The sequence below is a fragment of the Chamaea fasciata genome, unplaced genomic scaffold (assembly GCF_029207755.1).
Source record: "Chamaea fasciata isolate MVZ Bird 193981 ecotype frontalis unplaced genomic scaffold, bChaFas1.0.hap1 SCAF_6, whole genome shotgun sequence".
NCBI classification, from domain to species: Eukaryota; Metazoa; Chordata; class Aves; order Passeriformes; family Sylviidae; genus Chamaea; species Chamaea fasciata.
In genome coordinates this window covers 72725942-72732831 of record NW_027094091.1, presented here as the reverse complement: position 1 = coordinate 72732831, position 6890 = coordinate 72725942, and the positions used below count along the sequence as shown (strand labels likewise).

Genomic DNA, 6890 nt, shown 5'->3' with positions numbered 1-6890 from the left:
AACAGAGTTCTTGTTTTCTTACAGCAAAATTCTGACATCAACAAAAAAGGCATAACAGAGGAGTTGACAGGGAAGGAAAAGCTAATTAGGAATTAGTTGGGTATTAGAGGCTCCTAACATTATTAGACAGCATTAGAGCCTTTGAAACTCAGCCTGCACAATAATAATTTCCCTAGAATTTAAGGGCTTATTCTCCAGTTGTTCTAACTCAGCTCTATTAATATCACTGGAGTTACATTAGTTTGCCCTGACTAATATCCTTTAGTTATGCAGACAAGCAAATAAAATCACTTTAGCTGTTCTTTTAAAGTCATTCCCAAACATCATCTGAAAGGCTCCCTCAGTACAAAAAAACAAACCCCAAACACAGGACCCCGGTGCAGCCCTGAACTGGCTGCACATTCCATATTGGGGGTCAATAGGAGTTGCACAAGGATACCCTTGGTCACTGCTTCCTCACAGCCACTTCGGAGGGAGGGGAAGAAAGGCTTTGAAAAACATTCCGGATTTCAACTGCACTTTTGTAGCTCTGCAGACACAGAAGTCGCTGAAATGTCTGGAGGGACAGCCTCAGCAAGCCTGTGACCTTCTATGACAAACTGGACCATGGCATTTCAGAAGGGATTTAGCTGGGATTGTTAAATATGTGCCAAAAAGAGAACTGTTTCTTGGATTTTTTCTATCGAGTAGCACTATATTTGGACTGGAAACAGCCCGTGGATGAGCAAGAATAACCATTAGAAGGCAAGTGAAAAGTTTTAAGCAGATACTACAGTCAAGGAAGAAACAACTCAAACGTATCTGGGCAAGTTTCCATACTGACTGAAGCAACACTTTTTCCCATGACATCAGACTCAAAACAAACAATATATTATAGTCCATATGTTGACTAAGGAAAGCCCAAGCTGTGCAGAGCCATGCGCCAGCCTTCAGAACAGCGAGTGAACAAAAGCTGGATCGCTTGCGAGCCATGGGGGTTAATGAAACAAACAAAAAGCCCCAGGTTTTCAGGATAAGGTGCCTGGGTCAGACTTCTCAGCACGGTGAGGTTGTGAATCCCGAGGTAAGACTGAAAGCATACTGGCTGGATCAAAGCTATGCAGTCTGACTAGATGACAAGGGCAATAAGTAAACAGTGCTTTGAATATGCAGCAGCCAAAAGGCTCAGAAAACTGTAAAGTTGGTTACAGATAATGTGCCCAGAGAACCTGGAGTTCTCTACCTACCTGAGGTCATACGGCATTTGCATGAGAAATTTGGACTTTGGAATGGTTTGCAGTCAGAATTCAGAAGAGCTTTTGGCAGGTTAAACAGTTCCCAGTAAGATGATGCCGAGGATAAACATGCAAGAGAAATCTATAAATGCTGTTTTTACAAGAATAGTGCTGCTTTCTTAGAACTGCCTGTATTTTAGGGAGGAAAGCTAGAATGCAGTCCTGATGGGATGCCAATACAGTCCATCAAGAACAGTTAGTAAATCACACAGCTTAGCAACTGAAAAGGACAGGGTACATTTTCAAATTTGAAACAAAACCAGAACCGTGTTCCACAGGAAAGAGGTACTTGTTTAGCGAGTATTGATGCTGTTTACAAAAGGATTGGGAGTTTAACTCTTAGTGTAAAATCGCCTAATAACATCATAATTACTGCATACAGCTGAATTCACTGAGATACTTTATCAAACCTTAAATTATCTGATCCATTGATCCTCTGTAATAAGGAACAGGAGGGCAACTTTGATCTTTCTCATAGAATTTAATAAGTCAAAATTAGAAAAGAGCCCTTTCAAATGAGGACAAATTTGACTGGGAAGACAACTAGGCAAGTTGTTAAATTTTAATTGTGTTTTAACAAAATTATCTGAGCTCATAGGTTTAATAGTCACAACAAATCAGGAAATAAAATGCTGCATTATTGTCACTGGTGGATTAAAGTGGCAGAACCTAGGTTTATACAAGTATTAAGGGAAAAAGCATTTCTTTTGTTTGCACAGTACTGAACACATCCAAAAAGAACACAAATCCAAAAAGAAATGCCTTGTTCCTTAGACAGACTTGGAAAATGCAATTCACTTAATGATTTTTTTCTATTTTAAATGATGGATGTAGTTAAAAGAGTTGTTTTTTTAGTTCTGTACATCCCTTTTTGTTCCCTTATACTGTTTCCCAGTGCTTCAATCTAGGAACGACTTTTTTTAGTGTCAAACCACACAGTGAAAGTCTCAGCTAAAAAACCCCATCTATGTAAACAAATTTGGAAACCACAATTCTTCGTCACTTAATTTGGATCTCTGCAGCCATTTCCTTCAAGACAGACCCTTGTCCACAGGGATCTTTAGACAACAGTAGACTAAATTAATCTCAGGTATTGTCAAGAAAAGAGGCACTGAAATGTGTTGCTTCCAAATAACAGCAAGCCTCCGGAGAGAGCTGCTCCAGCAAGCTGTTATCTGTCAGGAAGATCCAAGGCCCTCAGTATTAGTGATTGGCTCCCACAGCTCTGTGGGCTTCACTGTACATCTGCCACAGTTATTTGGAACACGAAGTCTTTTAAAAATTGAATCTTCCTGCCAGCTGAGGTGTGTTAACATCTGCCTGCTGCTCCTGCACTGATCATCAGTGCCTAAATCCTAAGGGAACACTTAACAGCTTTCTTCACGGATCTCCCAGTTCTGCTTTGTGGGAAGTGATGGTGACATATTGGCCAAATTTGTTGCATAAAGATCACAAGAAGTGATGGAGAGAAAGAATTGCACATCTTCATGAGATTACCTGGATTTTAATTATTTAATTTGGTCTCTAGGTCCAGACTGAAACCACTGTTATAGAAATTAAGGACCTGCCATTGTTCCATGCCCACTTGCAAGTGACTCAGGGTATGATGCACATCAATGCTTCATTACAGTTCCAAATAAACAAAAAAAAAGTAATAACACTGGGTGTTCAACAGCTTACCTTAAGATACAGTTAACAGCAACTTGGCTTTCACTTATGACATCCATCCTGTAGGTTCACGAAATTCTAGAAGGAAAAAAAAAGGTACAATAGTCAGGTAGCCTTAACTAATCCTTAGGAATTCATTCCTGTGAAACTATGGAAAACAAATATGGGTAGTCTGACAATTATCAGCCACAAAAGTTATCTTTTAGCCCTTGCTCTTGATTTTAAGTTGCTGCTGTACATTCCCCTCAGTGTGAAGAAAGAAGGAGGGAGCTCAGCAAGACTGGACTGGGAAGAAACATTCTGAACGTGGTGACAGGGCCTCCTGTGCAGGACTGAGAGGTCAGTTATGTGCTACACTTCCGGTCTTCAGTGCTTAATTCCTGATGTATGGACAAGGGATGCAAAGGTAGAGACAGATATGGTGCAGTTTAACCTTGCACTCACTGCACTGCTGTGAGTACCTATTCCATAGGACAAATCTACCTTTCTAATCTATGACATGATTTAATTATTAGGATCTTGATTAGGGTCTGTATAAAGCACTGATCACTACTACAAACACTTTGGAGAAGCTTTCTCTACATTCTTATTCTAAACTCAGGCAAGTAACCTCTGCTCATTTAATTTAATTTACTGCTCAACAGTAACTTGTTTCAATCATAGCAAGAACATTTTTCATTATTAGTCAACACAAATTACCCCAGTATTTGTTTCACTGGATGCAGGTAAAACATCTCTGTGACTTTGTTTTGCTTTCAGTAGTTACGCCACCAGAAATTAAAACCTTTCAGCTCCACAGATCATAGTTTCCACAATTTGCCTAGACATTCTGTGAAACTTATTTCAGTGTACCATTACAGCATGATTTAATAGAAAAAACAGAGATTTTCACTTTTTGTCTCTGTGTATATTTTATGCACATGATTGCTTTTCAGATAATATTTATTTGTGTAGGAAAATCAACTGAGTAAAATATCAGGAAGCACTGGGCAAAGAAATGTTCTGCTGGGCTGAAGCAGCTGTCAAACGTCTTCTCAAAAATCCTGAAAGCCATGTTAGCTGCTACATCTCAGTTTTAGTGCACCTCAGCAGTTCTTTGTTCTGGCTGGAAGCGTAAGACTGCGAAACGACTGTTCACAGCACTCTGAGTTTGGCCATAGCCACGGTGTCCTGGAATTGTAACAGTGTATTCTTTGGTGTCTGTTCAATATTAACTCAGTTTCCAAATGCTTCTTGGCTCAGCAGCCATTAACTGGACCTCGAACTTCCCATTTGTATCCAGTGGCAGGGGGCTAAACCAGCCATCTGTTTTGACAAATGTTTTCTATTGCCTCTGCATAGCTGTCAGAAAAAGAGGCACATTAAGAGAAGTTAAAGTTGTCTTTCTGAGCCACCAAGAATTCTTTGAGTCCTCAGAAATCCCATCAGAAAACAGCTAATTGTAATTCTGTTTGCAAAAGATTTTAGTTTGTCATGAGCTGCAGGTCGTAATATCTTCATAGATCCATATCACTTGTTGTCTGAGCATCTGCCTACTCTTTATTCCTTTGGGGCAAAAATCTTCACTGAGTGGAAAATCATAGCTGTAGGCATTCTGGAAATAAATAAATAAATAATAATTAAAAAAAAAAAAAAGACAGCACCACTTCAACTTGTGTCTTCTGCACTTTTCTTCAACCTGAAGGATCCCAGCTCTTAGCAGAACCAAGAGAATCAAGGGAGCTTGGTAAGGGTTGCAGTTATGATATTAATAAGCAAAGAAAGTGTCTAGAAAAATGTAGTAATGAAAAGCTGCAGTTCTTTTTGACTTTTAGTGAGCTTTTCTAGATTCTGTGGAAAATATGTAATAATCAGATACAACTGGTCTTGCATAAATTGCCCCACAAGATGTGCATTTAAAATATTTGGGTTTGAACTGGAGCTGAATGATGAATTGATGCTACCAGTAGAAGAGAATAAAGGAAAGATGAGAAATAAGGCTGCATCATTAAATGAGTTCTTTAAGTTTGAGCAGATGAACCATGTCAGCACGGAAAAATACTCTTGTATCATTCATGTCACACGTAACATCCTACCTGTGATTGCTGCCGTGAGCCACAGAGCCATTGTGCACATGAATAAATCAAATGCCATTGAAGACATGCAATTAAGTTCAAAATATTTGGTTTCAGATCTGTTTCAGATGGGTAATTTATCCACACAGATGTAGCTGTCACTTTTTACAGACTGGACTGTCACTAACAGATTCGAACTAACAAAAACCAGGAGAGCAATATTCCACATCCTCTTCACACAGAGCATTTGGGTTCCTGGTCATACTATAGGTTCAGCCACTGTATACATGCCAGGAGTCTGTCTGAAAGATCCTGAGAGATTCCCAGCCTTTCCCTGGCAATCACCCACCCTGCCAGGGCACAACAGAGAGGTTTTGCTCTTTCCAGATGAATCAGTAGCATTTGTGCCATCCTGTGCTCCACAAAGCATTAATGGTTTCCAGATGCTGTCACAGGGTGCTGAGACAACTCTTGCACCTTTAGAGTATCACACAGCAATGTTATGAGAAGGATCAGAAACACAGGAGAATTTTACAGCCTTTGGAATCCATAGTGACAAGAAGAGCAAAATATGATGCTGCTGTAACACTGAACTTGCTCGGCATTACTGCCTAGGATCTTGTCCAGATCAGGCTTGTCCTGCAGCATCAGAAAGGGAGCAACCTTTGAATTCACTGTGCAATTTCTACCATTAGCTGCTATACCTGAAATGCTGTGTAATTACTTAAGTAATGTCAGGAATAAGTATTAGTAGCTAGGTCTGTTTGAAAATGATACAGTCATTTTATTTAAAATAGTGAAATGTCATTTTCTCTTTCAATGTATTTGAACACATCAATTTCCTTTCTGAAACACAAAATTCTTCCATATTTGCCTTTTCTACTTGTCTTCACTTACAAAACCACATAAGGAGAAGAGAAAAAGAATAGAAGAAAATTTAAAAACTGGTCATATCACTAATTTTTTAATCATTATCAGATTAAATGATAAAACTTTCTTTAGAAAAAAAAAAGACTGGCAAACATAAAAGTATAATCTAGAATTGGAAAATACAACAACAATAGTATTTAAAGACTTGAGACAGATTTTAAGAGGATTAATTGAAGCTTCTCCTAGCATATCAGAAAGATTTTAGACCCTTGGAAACCTGCTGTTTTTCTGAGATATCATCTTGAATATAAAGATTATAAGGAGTTCTTCACTCATCCCATTTAGAAATTATTCCCTCATCTGTGAAAGCAGAGACAACAACTCAGTTGATAAAAATGACAATAGAAGCAGCTGCTGATTTGTGGCTGTATTTGTATTTAAAAAGGTGACCATGAAACAGCCAGTAAACACAAACCACGAAAAGAGGAGGGAAGCCCAGCGATAGTAACTGTAAAACATTTAAAGGGTAAAACTAAGAAGAAATATGATTTGATCCGTTTTAGCCCATCTGACATTTTTATACCCACATTTAACTAACAGGTCATTAATATCTACACAAATATAAGCAAGGGAATTTTGAGCTGAGATCTCTTGTTCAAAGTAATAAAAGCTTTATTCACGCTCTGCTTGTACCTCAAACATTTCATAACTTGGCAGCCCTGAGCAAGCACTCCGAGAGCCACCAGTCCAATTGCACAGAACGGAATCAGTCAGCATCTGTTCAAAAAATCCTTGCTCTGCTATGGAAAAAAGCAGCTATCATTAAAGTTTTTCCCTCAGAAAAACCTGGCTACACATGAGGGGAAAAAATCAGATAGCAAGCTGCATGCAATAGGGAGTTTTAATTTTCCCTTTTTGCCTTCTAAGCAGAAGAGATTCCTTCAAGTGAAGTCCTTTTGCAGATTATAACTTCCTAAAGAGTCATAAGAGGATTTACTCATCCAAGTTCCCTTAATACAGTCCT

The 6890-nt window shown here is 38.8% G+C and overlaps 1 protein-coding gene across 1 annotated transcript in view; it reads left to right on the top strand.

Annotated features, from left to right (window-relative positions):
* Positions 1–483: 483 nt before the first annotated feature.
* Positions 484–6890, top strand: part of PDE5A (phosphodiesterase 5A) — a 106096-nt gene continuing 99689 nt past the window's right edge. The window contains exons 1-2 of the mRNA XM_066184876.1: positions 484–1063; positions 3192–3281. The gene's annotated coding sequence lies outside the window, so the exon portion shown is untranslated. The remainder of the gene's footprint in view (positions 1064–3191; positions 3282–6890) is intronic.